The 19,681-nt window shown below is 41.9% G+C and overlaps 1 non-coding gene across 1 annotated transcript; it reads left to right on the top strand.

Annotated features, from left to right (window-relative positions):
• The first annotated feature begins 282 nt into the window (after nucleotides 1-282).
• Nucleotides 283-355, top strand: Trnav-aac (transfer RNA valine (anticodon AAC)). The gene has a single exon. It is a non-coding gene; the product is annotated as a tRNA-Val (tRNA).
• Nucleotides 356-19,681: the final 19,326 nt, after the last annotated feature.

The following is a 19,681-nucleotide window of genomic DNA, read 5'->3' as shown; positions in this document are numbered from 1 at the left end:
TAGCTGCTTACATTTGTACAAACCACATTGCCAGTTTCGATGCCTTGTTAGTTTGTACGAATTACATCCATACCATTTTAGTTTCATAATATACACGTATGTTGCAGGAAATTCATTATAATTTTCCTCCATAATAATATACTGTCAAACTCAGGAAAAGAAAGTTAGAACTGAGTCTAAACATGAATCACAAAGTAATTATCAATGAAATTATTGTTTGCACAAGCAATGCTGGTATTAGCGTCAGTAATAAACTCATTACAAAGCTTCGATTACGCAGATGTTTCCGTGGTGTAGTGGTTATCACATCCGCCTAACACGCGGAAGGTCCCCGGTTCGATCCCGGGCGGAAACATTCTTTTTTTTTTTTATCTTGGTTTGTCCTTCTACTCTTTGTGCATTCGTGCCTAATACAAAACTTTTTTAAAGAAATAGCATTGCTTCCGCTGCAAATTTTAGACTTCTTGGCCCCATTTTAGAAAGATTAATGCTGCACCAGTTTCATTATTTACATTTCGGGTTGCGATCAGAACAGTTTACATGTAGTCTTATGCGATTTGCGAAAAATGCGCATGTTGTGTAGAATGTGTGTAATACCTCGCAACAGCTGATTACACGCGCTTCTGTAGTTCTCTCTGTCCACCACTCAGCGCGCTACCATCGAGGCGCCGTCTTCATAATACGAATACGGAACAAGTAAACTGTTAACCACAGCCTAATACATGTCAGACTGTGAATTAACAACAAAACGACGCTTGAGATACGAAATTAATCGTTTAACTTGCAACCAAATAACGTACAGCCTGAGTGTGCAATACTGTCGCTTCCTGTTCGCCGTAGGATGTCGTATGCTACTTAATTACCTCTGTCTTACAGAAGACTCACAAGAATCTAGTCGTCGAGGCTATTAGAGGATAACCTAAGATTGGGTAATGAACTAGGATGTTTCCTTTAAAAGGAAACCGTCAAGGCATTTGCCTTAGGCGATTTACGGAAATCATGGAAAACCTAAATCTGGATCGATGGACAAGGATTTGAACCGGTTCCGGCATTGATATTTGTGGATTTGAGGATGAATATTACAAATAGCCTGCATGTTTCTTTGGATACACGACAAACAGAATCGTAACTGGAAACTTATTTTTGTCATTGTATCAAAAATATATCTTACTTTACAGGCTTATCACAATAATACACCATGTATTATTAATAATACAGAATTTAACTTTAGATTCCTTGTACATATCCGCCGCCAGATTCATCACTCTAACGGCAATTGAAAAAGCAAAAACAAATTTAATTGTGATCCCGTACTGTACACAGTGTCGTTTATCTAATGTTCATGTGCACTGTCGGTTCTGTTTAATGGACTTTCATTATTTACATATAATATTTGCTTCTATAATCTTAGCCATTCAATATAATAACATATTCGTATTTATTTTACATAATTTTACTCTTGTTTTCGACCTTTAAGTTAATGTCAACGCTGTAGCAAAAACATATTTTGCTTTGCCAATATACTCTACACAGCTTCTGTAACTTACATCTTTACTACTCTAACGCACTTGAAACTAATGTCTCTGTTAAATTGTTACCTGTGCGAGGCTGGGCCAGTTTTTACTAAGCATGTGTGCTGCCATAAAACGTAGAAAGCCGCGTGTTCAAGCAGGTCCTGAGAATTTAATAGCACGCACATAGGGTACGTGCAAAAATATGTAAACTTTAAAACGTTGCGACTGCGCGCCAGTGTGTGTGTGTGTGTGTGTGTGTGTGTGTGTTAATGTGTGTGTCGTTTACGATGCTACTGAGTACGTTTTTACTTTGTCGTTGTGCGTATTTTCCGTTCGGTCGGTACTCGATGGGTCAACATATCTTGTGTTGAACTATGCTACAGCAGAGCCATACCGTATGTGGAATGTCGGCTGGTCTTCACAGATTACCAGAGAAATCTCAAGAAATTGTATCCGTATATGACATAAAACGGACTAGAAAACCAAGTGTTTTAACGGATAACAAACTAAATGGGTCAGGAGTGCCTTGGAAAGAAGTCCGAGAAAACCGTTGCGCCGTTAATAGAGCCTCTGTTTACTGTGCCTGTAGCATCTGCTATGCACAAACTCAGGCAGAACGTTACAAAGTAACGTTAGTACATCGACTGAGCAATTCATGTAAATCGACGTGAGAACTGCAACTAGCTACTGCAGTCCGTGCATGATGGACAGTTGATCCTATAGCTTACTATCATCTAACCACAAGGACTGTCAGAATAATCGGCAATGGAGCTCTGAAAGTCTTCATCAGTTACATCGAGATCCTCTGAATTGAAAACAGGAGTGTGGTATGCAAATAGCCCAACATGAATTACTGGACCGATCTTTTTCTACCAAACCCTGACTTCTCGCAGGCACTCGAACAATGTACTCCAGTATGACGACCTCGGCTAGCAACAGTGGTAAGGTACAGTCGATGAGAAACACAGTTTCTGCATGTAAAACATTGTACATAATGTGCTTTGTTCCTATTAGATGACTGTTCCACGATAAGCCGCGAAATTGCAGCTCTGTCTCTAACTTCAGAATCTCACTAACGGCAGCTTTGTCACAACGTGTGCTTGTAAACAGTGGTAAGTGCCAAATACATGACTGTTAGCAGCAGTAACGTGTGCAATGTTCCTGCTACAAAAATTCTCTTCAAGAACGATTTGGTACAAATCCGAGGATGATGTGAATAAGTACGACTCCGATAAAAATCCTGAATATGTTCCTCAACGGCCATGCGCGTTAAAAGTGTGGCTAATTAGGTAAATATCAACAATTATTTAAGCAAGTAAAAATGTTGTATTCCTTGCCATAGTTTACACGAATTTACGTGATAGTGTGATGGCAGAAATGTTAAGGACCATCCTTAACATTATTTACGTACTGTAGTATGGGGACAAAAAAAATATTTTTATAATGTGTTGAGTCACAGTTTAATTTTTGAGACTGTTATGTTTTATTACTGCAGAACTTGGTAATAAAAATCTTAGAAACAATTTGGACCTTTAAATTTGTATTTCTGTCAAGTTTCAACACAAATTTTTTTGATAACTCGCACAGCAAGTAAACTGCGGTAAGTCAATGCTAACCAATGTTAACTGCTCTCATTTTGCGAGTAAACAATGCTACTTACCTATTAATGTTTTTTTAGAATAAAATTTATCCAAAATCTACTATTTTGAAAATTTTGACTTACTGCATAAAATTAAAACATCAAGGATGCACTTGATGTATCGTATTTACGAGATTTTACTGAAACTCTACTGCACAGTTTCTCAAAACAAGTAATTTGTTGTATCATTGTTTACAGCCGAGATCGTCTTATATTTTTCTGAGAACTAACAAATAACGCAAATCTACTGTTGTTTTATGCAGGAAATTGCAAGCGCACACACAGAATCAACGAGCCTATGACAGTACTACGACTTGTATTGATGACAGGACAGTTGACTGACTACCTTTTTTCCCCAGATCAAAATCCGTGTGATTTTTTTTATCTCAAGCCCTGTTAACAGTTGAGGTGTATGCGTCGTCACACGCTCGAATAATCAGAAGGCAGTATTTGTCTTCTGATTTCAAGAATTTCGGCAGACGAAATTCGACTAGTGTTTGACAATGTTTTCAGAAGATATCAAGCTGTTCTTTTGGCAGAAGGGCGTTAATTGCAGTCCCTACGGTAGACAAAGGTTGTTAGTATATTCTGAACTCTGGCAAAATGTGCCCACTGTTATGCGGCAGCTGCTGTTGGAATTAGTCGAATCTTGTGCGAACTTTAGAGATCCGCTTCGGAGTAAGTGAGGCATCCTACACCTAGACACGTCGCTGTGCCATATTGCGGTTGATTTCTCGCATACAAAGAGCAAGTCAGGACAATTTTGTAAATGCAGGAAGGAGAGCTTCGGACTGCTAATGTTAAGGAAAATTTTATGGAATATGTTACACAAGAAAACAACAAGAATAATGTTTTATTTATTTTTATACAATTGTACGTACTGCAAATTACGTATTTGACATTCTGCTGAAAGATAAAATATACAGATATACCAAGTAGTAAACAATATCATAATATAGTAGCAAATATTTGAGTACCAGTACTGAAAGTATCGAATATAATATCCTTTCACTACTGCATAAGTGAGAAATTGTATGCAATACTCACTCAGTATATAAGAAACACAATTGCAGAAGGAAAAACAAGATATTATGTGCATATCATTAAAAAGCATTATTGTAATTGAGTGCCTTAGTCTAAGAAAAATATTTCATGGCGCGTTTGTGTAGCATGGAATTTATGTCTAGGCCAATATTTGATTTTGTTTAAAATATTTCCTCATTTTGCTTACGTCGGTACTTGATCTCATACCAAATCTGTTTCGTGCAAACATAGCACAATACCATATTTCATTTTGCATTCTAAATGCGTCTTTTTGCGTTAATGTAAATCTAAGAATAGTGAAATTGTAACCAATAACTTGCGATACTGCTGATATAGATACAATTTTAGGCAGTGGTATCGATACTAAATGTCTTCTCGAACTTGATATTAAGATGTTCCTTGACGCATACCAGATTAAGATTCACATTTTACTTAGCCCTAGCCCGCATCACAGTCGTAGAAATAATGATATATCAAGTACGTTGTCGAAATTGCATTTTTGTTTCGACAGTAAGATCTGAATCGTGTTGGGAGCAATCAGGGTCTAAAACAGGAAAGTGTATTTAAAAAAAAATGAGTTCGTAGAGGATGTCATCCGTAAAAACCCCCACAGACCGCGATTTAACATTAACAGCGAATATCATGGAGAATTTACGGCAGAAATTAGACGAACATCGTCTTTATAAAATAGTTCCAAATTCTCAAGTAGATAGAACACTGAATTTCATATCAGAGTATGGTCACGATATCTCACTAACATTCTACTTTTTACGTTTTACTGTATGCACTAGAGTTCTAAATTTATAAAAATAATTTCCCGAAAGAAAATAATGTCTATGGAATATTTACTGGAGTCAGTGAGGATGAACGAGAATAAGTAAATGAACTAAAAAGTCAAGGCTCTAGATAGTACGTTGCATATTTGGCAACTACTTAGCTCTCCATAAAATAACTGTCCTACAAAAAACTATAATTCAGCTGACCCGTGAAAAATAGTACGAAAGTGTTCCCAACAGGCCGGCCGGAGTGGCCGTGCGGTTCTAGGCGCTACAGTCTGGAACCGCGCGACCGCTGCGGTCGCAGGTTCGAATCCTGCCTCGGGCATGGATGTGTGTGCTGTCCTTAGGTTAGTTAGGTTTAAGTAGTTCTAAATTCTAGGGGACTGATGACCACAGCAGATAAGTCCCATAGTGCTCAGAGCCATTTTTTTCTTCCCAACAAGATGAGCAGGAGTCTGTAATTTCAGTCCGCGCGACATGCGGACTCATTAAAGTTTATCAAACACGTTACTGCATGTTTGGCGTTGTGCGCAAATCCCTACCTCTAATCAAAACACAAACACACACACACACACACACACAATCTCAAGCAAGCTACTACAGTGTGTGTAATCAGTGTGTCGAGATCAGACGCTTCAGCTAGCTGCGTTTGTGCACGTGTTGGGAACCGGCCTGGGTGGCCGAGCGGTTCTAGGCGCTACAGTCTGGAACCGCGCGACCGCTACGGTCGCAGGTTCAAATCCTGCTTCGGGCATGGATGTGTGTGATGTCCTTAAGTTAGTTAGGTTTAAGTAGTTCTAAGTTCTAGGGGACTGATGACCTCAGAAGTTAAGTCCCACAGTGCTCAAAGCCATTTGAACCATGTGAACACGTGTTGGGTGATGGGAGGCAGAGAAAACCCGAACGTGGCAAATGAATCCCGCATTAGCTTTCTCACTGAACTGAGATTGGCTTAATCATCTAGTGTCTTGAAAAATTTGTCCCATGTGACTCCCTAGATTGGAATGGAAGGAACAACTACGAGAGAACTTACAATGCTGAATGAAAGACTGGTAGCGACATTTCGATTTGTAGCTACAGGAAGGAGCTACAAAGACCTCAGATATCGAACTATCACTTCGATACAAGCATTGGGGTCAGATACTTCCTGAAGCCTTCCGCGCTTTCTACGAGGTCCTGAGATACAAGTAACGTCACAGCCTGAGGTTATGTACGTGATCCATGCCGCTCCCCGCACTTAACAAACATCCTCGTCTTCTTTCATTTCTCTCTAAAAATTTGTGCTGAAGTAGCTGATTTTCTTGATAACGACGACTTCGTGAATGGTCGCGCTAATAGGTTGGTATCTGGACAGCAGGATGCGATAAAACAGCGTCGTGACTCTTGAAGGGTCATTTTGATACTCCTTTAATTTTACTCACCATAAACGAGACAGGTTTACGCGTGCTCGTATAGAATTCTTGAGCACATCGCAAATTTGACACACACACACTCAAGTTTGCGTAGTCGAAAATCATTCTAGCTTGAAGCAGCCGCCGGCCGCGGTGGTCTCGCGGTTCTAGGCGCGCAGTCCGGAACCGCGCGACCGCTACGGTCGCAGGTTCGAATCCTGCCTCGGGCATGGATGTGTGTGATGTCCTTAGGTTAGTTAGATTTAAGTAGTTCTAAGTTCTATGGGACTGATGACCACAGCTGTTAAGTCCCATAGTGCTCAGAGCCATTTGAACCATTTATTTTGAAGCAGCTGTAATGGTTAAAATGTCCGCGCAAGCTTTTCCAGCAGACACTCGGTCTACTTGCGCAGAAAGCATGCACACGTATGCTTGTCGAGCTTGGAGTACGGCGAGGAACCGGCGCTCAGTGTAGTGGGGATAGGGCAGTGGCCGTTGGCTGGTGTGAAGTCCATAGTGGGCCCTGAGCTGCTGAGCTGTGCAGATCGACGGCCGCGCGCGTGACCGGTTTCCGCAGGATGCGCGTCCCTCGACTTCCGGAGCTGGCGAGGTGCGTAGCGCGCGAACCGCCCTCCCGGAATACTAAACGATGCCCCATCTCTGACTCTTACTCCTCCTCGTGTTGCGTCCAGCCGAACACTTCCTCATCTCCTCCGCGAGGAACCTTGAGAGCTGTGTGTACAGCTGCAGTCCTCCTCACAGTTAACAAAGACAATCTGCTACCCATCACCTGTTTTTACCACGCGATGCGATGCTCACATGTAGTGAAGAACCGGGCCAAGTGGCTACGGCGTGCAGAGTGGCTATTGTGGTCCTGGGGGCTATAAGGTGCGGGCATCGCGCGGGAAACGCTCACAAGGGAAGTCTCTCCCGACGAACAAGAATTCGGTGTCACAATTATATTTAGAAGCTTTATGCACCGCTGTGAACAGAAAGGTGAATGCATTCGATTGCATTGCTCTTATATCTATACCTACATAGATACTCCGCGAGCCAAGAAACAAGACTCATTCTGCATCACCGCCCAGCCCAAGCCAATAAGGTTAGAAACTTGAAATTTGGTGAGGGTGTTGGTCTTACATAACGGCCTTACTAAATGGTGTCAAAGGACTGAATAGAGATTCAGGATAACCTCTTGCTCTTTGGTTGTAAAGCTGCCCTGAAAGACAGAATAACGAACTACTACAAATAATGAACAACTACGAACACAGTTCGCGTGTTGCCACTTGCCTAAAGACACATGAAATGTGTCCAGGGAACATAAAAAAGAATCAAATCCAAACCTGAGGCGCTTTTTTGGAAAGAATGTCTTATCACAAACAGAACGGATTAGGATAAAGTTTTACAAGGATGGGTGTGGAATGTTACAAGTTTGAATCTGGAATAACTTGTTAATCTGTAGAGAGAAATATGGAAGTCGAATTTAGATTTGACGCCGTTTGTGAAGTGAAAGGGAAAAGGAATGGGCTGGCTGATAGTAACTGGGTAATAACAGAGTTAGCTAATGGTGTAATACCTGTTGGTGGCTTTGTTATGAATATGAATATAAGTAAAAGAATGGGTTACTGTAAGCAAAGCACTAATTTTCGTTTTGAGGTGTGAAACTATGCCTACACCAATCACCATTCTGCTGTTTCAATGCAAATGCTATAATATGATGATGGACAAATAGAAAGAGCTTTTAAAATGTGTCAAGGACGATAAAGTATCATGGACCTGACAAATTGGAATGTTATACTTCAGAAAGAATGGAACGTCCAGTTACTGGAGAATATATGGTACGAGTAAAAAACGAGAGCGTCTATCCTTATGGTATTCACACCCTCTCCTAAAACTAAAGGACAAGAAAATATCCTTAGAAATGACCGATTTGGAAACTCTTCAGCTGGACTGAAACATGACTAAAAAAATTAGACAAATACTGGAATATAAAGCACACCTAGATTAATACAAACCACTAGTTATGAACAAAGGGATGACATTTAAAAACATTACGAAAAAGGAATAACGAGAAGGTTGGGTAATGAAATCTCAGGAAAGAATAAGACGAATACTTCAGATGCAGTGGGCGATGAGTTAAGAAAATGCGCTGAGTCTACATCAGTACAGAAGGGGCGTGTGATAAATAAGGAAATAGAGAAGATACGGCAAACCACCATAAGAACAGTGAAAACAGAGAAGTAATAGCCCACGAATACTTCATGAAATAATCCACAAGTAAATAAGAAACAATTAGAAGAATCCAAGGTACAGGAAGTCCAAAAGAGGTCGTTCAGAAAGGGTGAACGGAGAAATAAATCGGCAAAGTGATGTGTCGTGGTAAAGAAATGATACGGCATATAACAGCATAAACGCAATTTCGTAAAATTTAAGAAGTTACAATCTACGAAGTACTGATGGGAAACCTTTGTTAAGAGTAGAAATAAGAGCAGGTAGATAGCGTGAACAGATCGAGTGTTTGTACGAGGGAGGCCTGTCCCCAGGCACGATAGATGAGAAAAGGAAATTGGCAGGAAAGAAACGGGAGATGTGGTAACGCAGAACCTGATATACCACTTATTGATTAGAATTCAAATGTAAGCAGCAATCGATGTTACTAAAATCGACGAGAAGTATGGGAACTGAAAACTTATTTAACCGTTATGAAAAAGGATGTAACAGAAAAACAAAAATCTGATTTTGATAAGTGATAACATCACACTAGTGTAGAAGGCACGAGCGAACAGAGTAATGAAATAGGTGATCAACTTTTGGAAAAAGTATTACAGTGTAAGGAAAACGTACACTGATGTTGGGCCCTTCTAGGTGAAAAAAAGGAAGACCTAGAAGATATTTTGAATATAAATTGGGGTACACGTGGTAGACGAAGGGCTTCTGCTACCTTGGAAGAAAAATGACGCATTACAGATGGAGTAAAGAGGATATAAGAAGAGGACTAGGAAAAGCAAACACGGCATTCCTCGCTAATAGAAGTCTACTAGTATCAAACATATACCTTAATTTGAGGAAGAAAGCTCTGAGAATGCACGCGTGGAAAACAGCATGGTATTGAAATGCATCATGAACTGTGGGAGAAACGGAAAAGATAAGAAGCGAAATGTTTGGGGTGTATCACAGAAGGAAGTTAAATGAACTAACAAGTTAAGAAATGTAGACCTCCGCAGAATCGGCAGCTAAGGAATACGTGAAAAACAGTGAGTAGAGTAAGGGACAGGAAGATAGGGTACGTGTTAAGACATCAGTAAATAACTTCCATGGTATCAGGTGGAGCCACAGATAGCAAAAACAGTATGGGAAGAGAGACATTTGAACAAATCAATTGGTATGATCGGCAGCCATAGCTGTGATAATACATTTCAACTCCTGAAATCCACAACAGCTTCCTCAATATGGCTTATTAATCACGATTAGTTTCATGACATTATTGTCACATCCTCACGTGGCAAGCTGTTGACCTCTCAATACATAATGTCATTAAAATCTACGTAAGGGAAAATAGAAGAAGTCCCCTAGCTTCCTGCACATAACTGGCGACATAAAGTAAGCAATCGTCATCTTTAAAATAACCAGACGAACAAGAACAGGACACAATCCGGACATACACGGTACGTCTTGAAGTCATATCTCCGGGTTACATCCTGCTCTTGTTCCTTTGGTTATTTTGACTGTTGACGGTTTATGAGGCCAGTTTTGTGCACGAAGATAAGGAACTTCCGTTACTTTCCCTTACGAAGAATTTAAGGACATTGTATACGGATTGGTCAACAGTTTGTCACGTGAAGATGATTAATATCACGAAACTTGTCATTTTGACGCGTCTGTTGCGGTTTTAATTCAGTTGCAGAGATTGGAACATGCCTAAGAAATAAACGTGGACGTAGGTATAAGTAAGGTGAAGAGATAGGCACAGGAGATGAAGTTGAGGTGAACTGCATCCAACCAGTCAAAATACCGATGACAGAAAATAATAATTTTTGAGTAACATGGACATGCACATTACAAACAAGCAAAACTAATTTATTATACAAAAAAATTTAAAAGTAAAAACTTTTAATGGCCAGATCGCAGTTTTCCTATCACAATTAAACTTCGTTTTAGGCGTTAAAAGTTTTTACTTTTAAATTTTTTTCGTTTTTATTTAATAAACCACGTTAAGACCGGCATCTCCCCTTACCATATCATGCTTCATTGAAGCAAAACTAAGACAGAAAATGGTTCAAATGGCTCTGAGCACTATGGAACTTAACATGTGAGGTCATCAGTCCCCTACACTTAGAACTACTTAAACCCAACTAACCTACGGACGTGACACACATCCATGCCCGAGGCAGGATTCGAACCTGCGACCGTAGCAGCTTCGCGGTTCCGGACTGAAGCGCCTAGAACCGTTCGGCCACAGCGGCCGGTATACTATACTAAGACAGACGTGATGAAGAATAGAGAATAGACGAAAAGACAATAATGACACTTTTAATATGAAAGTTAGGCAAAACGCAGTAGTAGAAGAGATGAAAAAACCTTCTAAATACGAAGTACGATCATATAGCATACCTCAGGCAAAACTGGTGCAGAATAAGAAATCATTCTTTAACAAAAAGCCATAATGGCATCTAACACTGACAGGGAATGGGGTAAGTAGTCCCCGATTGTACGCCTGGAGTACAGAATTTATGAAACAGCAACGCAACTGCGAGAAAGCCAGAGAAGAAGAAACAAGAAGTATTTTAAATGCGTTGCGTTAAGAGGACAGGTTGGGCACGAAATGAAGAGTTGCCAGACTAATTAGGTGAGTACGCAAATGTAGGACAAAATCTTACTAAAAGATCAGAGAGTTTACTAGGATATCTACCACAGATTGTAGAAATAGGTTACGCAACTATTAGAATATGAGAAATAGATTTTGTAATCATATGTTTAGTACGTATTTAAAGACGAAAGATGAGCAGTAGATATGAACAGACTGAATATCGCAGAAAACCAATTAAAAGACGGTCTGCGTTAAAATAAGATTCCTCGGTGTCTTAAGACACTTTCCGGCATCCAGCAGCTAACAGCAACCGCCGCCGCAGTTTGCCAAATGGAGTCAAACAACACTTGGCCGCATCCCACGTGGTACTCCTGTAATAAAACTTTTACAAGACAATGCGTACCTCACTGTTCGTTGGGTACAGATTTATTTCCCACATTAACCATGGAGGTCTGTCACAATAACGAACACTATATTTAGTTTATAAATAGAAAAAGATATGACTTTTTTGGAATACTCCGTTGGTACTAGGAGAAGCATATGAATAACAAAAACAGATATAAATATTATTGATGTCCCACTATTATAAATGTTATTGTGGACATCAATACTGGGTAATTCAGTTTTTTTAAAAAAGTATGTGTTGTCTCAGTTAATACTTTTGATTACGACTTTCGGAGATGCTTGTGTTGTCCTACAGTTACTTGGGAAAAATAGTTTGATATATCCTTTCGTACCTTCTTAATAGGACATACGTTAATTAGCTTAGCAATGAGTATGCAACGTTATTTATTTGGAGTGCTTTTTTCTGTCAATCAGCTGTGTTACGAATTTTTGGCTGGCGATTGGAGTTCGATCTAATTGATATTCTGTAATAATAGTCATCCGATTCATCCTTCGAATTTAGATCCGTGTTCAGTATTATACAAATAATGATTTTCTGAAATATGTTTCCACGAGTGTTACATTGCAAGTTTTGTTACTGGAATCTTGCATACGCGGTCGGGCACTTCGAGGCGGAGAGAATCCCTGTAGTCAAGGAGAGTACGGGATCTTGATAAAATGAGTCTAGATTAATCTTCTATTTAGATGTGATTAACTGTACACTATTGTAACTTTATCCTTTGTCGCTAAGTTTGGATTTAGTGGGATTTATCCAACCTCAGTAAGCCACTTCACAAGATCGGCCTTTCTAACACACCTTTGGGAGCCTTTTTCATTCAAGCAGAACCCATGCGGGAAGAACACGACACGTGGTCTGCTATTACACAAGGTGTACAACATGTAATGGCGAAAACTGTCACTGTTGAAAATGTACGATAGTAGAAGCGAAAACGCTGCAATAAGTAAGAGTTTACGAGATAACTGCGAATGTGTGACTACAAGCCGTCACTGACTTCTGTATGAAATATTGTTGTAGTTAGTACACCTGTATTGCAAATCTAAGAATCTCCGTCTCCGTCTAATTGGGTTCAGATTTCACTTTATGTGTTACAATTTTCTGTACACTCGCACTTGTCAAAAAATGCTTTCTCCATTCATCTTCTCTGCAGTAAGTATTATACGAAGTGCCGTTGCCCATTGTTCTGTGATGTTCAGCTGCTTCTAGAGGCGTCAAAACGGCGGCGGTGATGCGTCGACCATTTGTTAAATACGCGACGTCGTCTGCAAAATGCACGAGAACAGCCTGCGGGAGCACAGGCATGTCATTCACGTACAATATAACAAAGCATTGGCGGCAGGAGCACCACTTGGGGTAAGCCTTCTTGTAATTGTGCCGTGCTGGAGCGTTGTCCGTTTATTTTGACATACACGCGCTGTCCTTGGAGAAAACTGTCAACAATCTTGATCTAGTTCGCTTGAGAGGCGTTTCACTTCTCGTAGGTCCTACAAATTCCGGAAACGTTGACATAGTTTGCGAATTCTGTTTCTAAGAGCCTTCAAGTCTTGGAGTAAAGACGCCAGAACTCGTCGTGGTGTCGAGCGTACGGTCAGTCGTAGAGATGTCTGAGGCAGGACAGATGTTATTGTTGAGAAATGTCTTATAGTAGTTCCATTTGGTGGTCCTTCTTGCTGGTGGGCAAACACGATTCATTGCTTTGATTAGTTTGCTAACAACTGGGTGATGGTAAGAAAGTAAATCGTTTATGGTCTTCAGCTGGTGGTCGAGTCGGCATCTGCAGAAAAATGTGCCACTACCCCTTTATGCATCTACCACATTCCCCACCCATGAACCGTGGATGAATCTTGAGCATAATTAAATGGCGACTTAATCGCAAGTTTACGTTTGAAATTTATTTGTACAGAGTAGGGCAATATTTTATACTGAAGCCAGTGGCGGCTCGTAAACAGAAATTGCAGTTATCTCGAAAACAGCTCGGCTGCTCTTTGGGGTATAAAGGAGTAGTGTGTATTACCGTAGAGTTAGTTACCATCCATCTGCTCAACCACTCTCTCTTAGCGGATATGTTCTGGTCATTTCAAGGTGCTGGAAAACTCGCTTTTCATTTTCTCCCGTTAGCTACACAACGTACAGCCACGGTATGATACGCATTATCCAAAGGGTCAGGCAACTCATATTTTCTTGGGTACGCGAGTAGCGTTTGTTGGCAAAGCTGCCTTGTGCTCTTCAAGACCTGATTCGCTCATAAAATTTAAGTGGACGTTTCTCAGACTTTTTATTCTCAAAACGAAGCGGATCTCAGAGATTCTTTGCCAACCTCTGACTGTTGTAGATAGAAAAGGAAAACGAGAGAGACCCTCGGACCAAAAAACCTAATATCATTGGGGTCGATAAAAACAAGAACTGGCCGGGGAGTCCGGAAAAAAGAAACAGAAGAAGCCCGACACAAGAAAGTGGAAGCAATGTCAGGCTTAACTTAGGGCTCATGAGGTTGCCTCCCACATTCTCCCAAGAAGGGGGTCCCATAGGTGAACTACACTTTTTGTCTGGAACCTCATCAAGTTTTATCCGATAGTTTATATCAGAGCACGACTATCAATCTGGAAACCAACGGAAAAACGACTAATGAGATACCCCCTAGCAAAGAAGTAAGAGAAGGCTGCTGTAGCTTCCCAACTTTGTTCAACATTTACGTACACGAAATAATGCATATATTGAATCAGATTTTCAAAAACGTATATACCTAGACAGAAGAACTCTTTTAAATAAGTTACTATGTGCTGACGGTGCAGTGATCCTAGAAGAAAAAGAAGGCATTATGAAATGAATTTACTTACTGAAACAAATAAGAGCGAAATTTCACAAGGAAATCTCAGCAGAAAAACAACCGTGGTCTTCGTCCGGAAAGAACACGTTACATCCAAAAAGTGTAGATCAGAAGATTTTAGAGTAAGTAAACCACTTCAGTTACCTAGGATGTGAGGTGACGTATGGCTACAGAAAAGATATAGAAATTAAGCTTAGTACTTTCAGCGGGGTATGTGGAACAATTAACAAAAAGCTTAAAAACGAAACAAGGAAATTTACTTGAATTCCAAAAAAGCTGTTGCTACTTCCATACTGCTCTATGGAAGCGAGGCCTGAGTGATAAGCAAAAAGCAAGAAACCAACATATAGGCAAAATAAATGAAATTAAAGACAGTACAAGAGAATAAAGATTAAGGACTAGATATCAGAGAAGAATTAAATTTTTTTTAGCCCAATTGATAAATTATACAAGACAATGAAACGAACACAGAAAGAATGGAGAGTGAGAGACTTCCCTTAAAAGCTAGAAAATTATAAGTTCCAAGAAAGAAGAGACAGAGGAAAACCCTGCCAAAGATGGGTACTGTAACAGGCACTTCCCCCTGATACCTTAAGAGAAGAAGAAGAACAACAGCAGCAGCAACAACAACAACAACAACAAGATAGCTCGTTTGCGGACCTGTGTTTACTGGTACGTTTTTACTTCTATACCTTCACTCGTATAAGTTTTCGATATTAATTATAACAAACCCTGCGTACCGGTTGTCTTCCCGAGATCTGAGTAGAAACACTTAATGTCTCACCAACATCGTAGCGAATAGAGATAAATCTTGGACTGTACAAGGACTCGATCGTTATCCTTATTTAACGAACCATCAGCATCTACACACTGCAAGACACCCTGCGGTGTGTGGCAGAAGGTAGTTCTGGTATCTGTATAATTTCTTTCTATCTCTGTTGTGTTATGTAAGCCACTTCTTTTGTAGATTTAATGCAATTCCTTAACCCCGTGGCGCATAGCGTCGACTACAGTCGACAGCTATTGATGGTCCCATGTTTGCCGTTTTCAATCTGTCCTGAAGCTTCAGTGGGTACATTCTACCGGTGTTACGCCCTGCATGCATATGCAAGCTCATGACCGCCTGAAGACGCCACAGAAGTGACCGTTAAAAGTTGTCTACCGTAGTGAAAATCATGCACCACAGAGCTAAGACTCGTGCAATGAATCTCAGCCTCGAATCTGCTTTCTCTATAGTAGTTTTAACTGATCATTCCACTTTAGGTCGCAGAATAAACTTTAGGGATATTGAAAAAAAAAAAAAACATAACACGCGTGGCACGATGGAGTCACGATGCGTCGACCTCCGCTCCGACTCGCTAAGATCGGATAGTACGTAACAGCCTCCTTCCTCCTTCCGTGAAAGCAAAGGTTGGCACGAGGTCCGGAGCAGGCGCTCACAAAGCCAGAGGGTGGTGTCCCCGCCACACGTGTGCGTGAACTCTGAACAAGGCCGGCAGTGTGTTGCCAGTGCGCCCCTGCTGCCAGTAATTCCCACTTCCGTCGGAGCAGCGGCGGACGCCTGTGCAGCCGAAAAAAGCGCCACCGCTCCTTAATTACACTAAATTATCGCTCCGCCACTAAGTGGACCGTGTTCCAACCTTTGGGTTAAGTGCGCCCGTTTGCGGCCTCACATAATGCATCTCCGGGAAAACAGACTGTGGCGCCGGCGTCTGCCGTCCGACCTCGCATCACCCCGTGCTCTGCTCCACTAAGGCGTCGTGGACCCTCGCCCAGTAGGGACGCGCGGCCTCACACGTCGTCAAGACCAGCCGTTCATGTGTTTACCGCTCAGATGAGACACTCCGACATTTCTTCCGTTTGTTCGTATCGAATCAGGCACGTATTTGTTATATTAGAAGGGAGCGGGGATAATTTCCGAATAGTCAATACTTCGACTTCTGCAAGATGCCGACAAACTGAAGATCATTATTTCACTCGCTGTATCCATGACTGTTTAGACGACGCAGTGATGACAAAAGATACCAAGTAGCTGTTTCTTTGTGACTTACAATGACATGAGAAACGTCACGGGACAGCGATTGCAAATACACTACTGGCCATTAAAATTGCTACACCACGAAGACGACGTGCTACAGACGCGAAATTTAACCGACAGGAAGAAGATGCTGTGATATGCAAATGTTTAGCTTTACAGAGCATTCACACAACGTTGGCGCCGGTGGCGACACCTACAACGTGCTGACATGAGGAAAGTTTCCAACCGATTTCTCATACACAAACAGCAGTTGACCGGCGTTGCCTGGTGAAATGTTGTTGTGATGCCTCGTGTGAGGAGGAGAAATGCGTACCGTCACGTTTCCGACTTTGATAAAGGTCGGATTGTAGCCTATCACGATTGCGGTTTATCGTATCGCGACATTGCTGCTGGCGTTGGTCGAGATCCAATGACTGTTAGCAGAATATGGGATCGGTGGTTTAAGGAGAGTAATACGGAACGCCGTTCTGGATCCCAACGGCCTCGTATCACTAGCAATCGAGATGACAGGCATCTTATCCGCATGGCTGTAACGGATCGTGCAGCCACGTCTCGATCCCTGAGTCAACAGATGGGGACGTTTGCAAGACGACAACCATCTGCACGAACAGTTCGACGACGTTTGCAGCGGACGTTTGCAAGACGACAACCATCTGCACGAACAGTTCGACGACGTTTGCAGCAGCATGGACTATCAGCTCGGAGACCATGGCTGTGGTTACCCTCGACGCTGCATCACAGACAGGAGCGCCTGCGATCGTGCACTCGACGACGAGCCTGGGTGCACGAATGGCAAAACGCCATTTTTTCGGATGAATCCAGGTTTTGTTTACAGCATTATGATGGTCGCATCCGTGTTTGGCGACATCGCGGTGAACGCACATGGGAAGCGTGTATTCGTCATCGCCGTAGTGGCGTATCACCCGGCGTGATGGTATGGGGTGCCATTGGTTACACGTCTCGGTCACCTCTTGTTCGCACTGACGGCACTTTGGACAGTGGACGTTACATTTCAGATGTGTTACGACCCGTGGCTCTACCCTTCATTCGATCCCTGCGAAACCCTACATTTCAGAAGGATAATGCACGACCGCATGTTGCAGGTCCTGTACGGGCCTTTCTGGATACAGAAAATGTTCAACTGCTGCCCTGGCCAGTACATTCTCCAGATCTCTCACCAATTGAAAACGTCTGGTGAATAGTGGTCGAGCAACTGGCTGGTCACAATACGCCAATCACTACTCTTGATGAACGGGCAGCTGTATCTGTACACGCCAACCAAGCTCTGTTTGACTCAATACTCTGGCGTATCAAGGCCATTATCACGGCCAGAGGTGGTTGTTCTGGGTACTGATTTCTCAGAATCTATGCACCCAAATTGAGTGAAATGTAATCACATATCAGTTCTAGTATATTTGTCCAATGAATACCCGTTTATCATCTGCATTTCTTCTTGGTGTAGCAATTTTAATGGCCAGTAGTCAATATAGATGTCGGGTGTATCTCGCGTATACAAGGTGTAAAAGGGCAGTTAATTGGCAGAGCTGTCATTTGCACTCAGATGACTGATGTGAAAAGGTTTCCGAAGTGATTCTGGTCGCACGACGAGAATTAACCGAGTTTGAACGCAGAATGGTAGTTGGAGCTAGACGCATGGTAAAATCCATTTCGGAAGTCGTAAAGGAATTCAGTATTCCGAGATCCACAGTGTCCAGAGAGTGCTGAGAGTACCAAATTTCAGGCATTACTTCTCACCACGGACAACGCACTGCGAGTTGTCACTCTTAACAGGCCAACAACACTGCATGAAATAACCACGGAAATCAGTGGGGCACGTACGACGAACGTAACCGTTATGACAGTGCGGCGAAATTTGGCGTTATTGGGCCATGGCAACGAGTGCCTTTGCTAACAGCATGGCATCAATTACAGTGCCTCTCCTGGGGTCGTGACAACATCGGTTGGATCCTAGACTACCGGAAAACCGTGGCCTGCTCAGATGAGTTCCGATTTCACTCGGTAGGATTTGATGGTAGAGTTCGAATGTGGCGCAGACCCCACGACGCCATGTGTCCGGTCGGGGTGGCCGAGCGGTCATAGGCGCTACGGTCGCAGGTTCGAATCCTGCCTCGGGCATGGATGTGTGTGATGTCCTTAGGTTAGTTACGTTTAAGTAGTTCTAAGTTCTAGGGGACTGATGACCCCAGATGTTAAGTCCCATAGTGCGCAGAACCATTTGAACGCCATGTGCCCAAGTTATCAACGACGCATTGTGCAAGCAGTTGGTGGCTCCATAACGCTGTGGATTATGTTTACATGGAATGGACTGCGTTCTTTGGTCCTACTGAACCGATCATTGATTGAACATGGTTATGTTCGTCTACTTGGAGACTATCTGCCGCCATCCATGGACTTCATGTTCCCGAACAACGATAAGCCATGTCACTGGACCACAGTTGTTCGCAGTTGGTTTGAAAAACATTCTGGACATTTCGAGCTAATGATTTGACGACCGAGATCGCCCGACACGACTCCTATCGAACATTTATGGGACATAATCGAGAAGTCAATTCGTTCACCAATAACATTCCGCAATAATGGACAACTATAAAGGCAACATGATTTTGTACTTCTACAGGGGACTTCCAACGACGTAGAGTCCATGCCACGTGAATCTGCTGCACTAAGCCAGGCAAGAGGTCTGACATGATATTAGAAGGTATCCCACGGCTTTTCCAACTCAGTGTATATGATCACTTCTGTTTTAGGCTAAAACCCATTTTCAGAACGAACCAAGCATCTCCTGTTAAATTACGCTTATCAAGTTATGGAATGTTATCGCGTGTTCGTTTTCTTCTTCCCCACATGCTACAGAACATATGACCCACACCATGCACTGTACCCCACGCCGATGTTAATTTGCAGACAAGAAACCTTTTTATGTAAGAGCGATGACGTCACTCAGGTAAACCTAACAGAAGATACATTCTCCCAAACCGGAAATTCTTCACAGTAGAATAAAGAATCACAGCAAAAAAAAATTTAGAGTGATTAATGTCTTTTGTCGCTTCTAAACTTTTGGTCTTCAGAGAAGTCAAAATACCTTCTAATTTGCTGTTATCAGAAGACTAAACTCTGTTGTACTGCCAGTCAACAATGATATTATCAACTGCTATGCAGCTTTTATTCCTTGAGCTATTTCTATGTGCAAGCTTTTGTATTCGTTCCAAGTCGTAGCG

This window comes from Schistocerca cancellata, chromosome 2 (genome assembly GCF_023864275.1).
Source record: "Schistocerca cancellata isolate TAMUIC-IGC-003103 chromosome 2, iqSchCanc2.1, whole genome shotgun sequence".
Lineage (NCBI taxonomy): Eukaryota > Metazoa > Arthropoda > Insecta > Orthoptera > Acrididae > Schistocerca > Schistocerca cancellata.
Note: the sequence above shows the minus strand (reverse complement) of the source record. Positions and strands in the feature narration are given on the sequence as shown.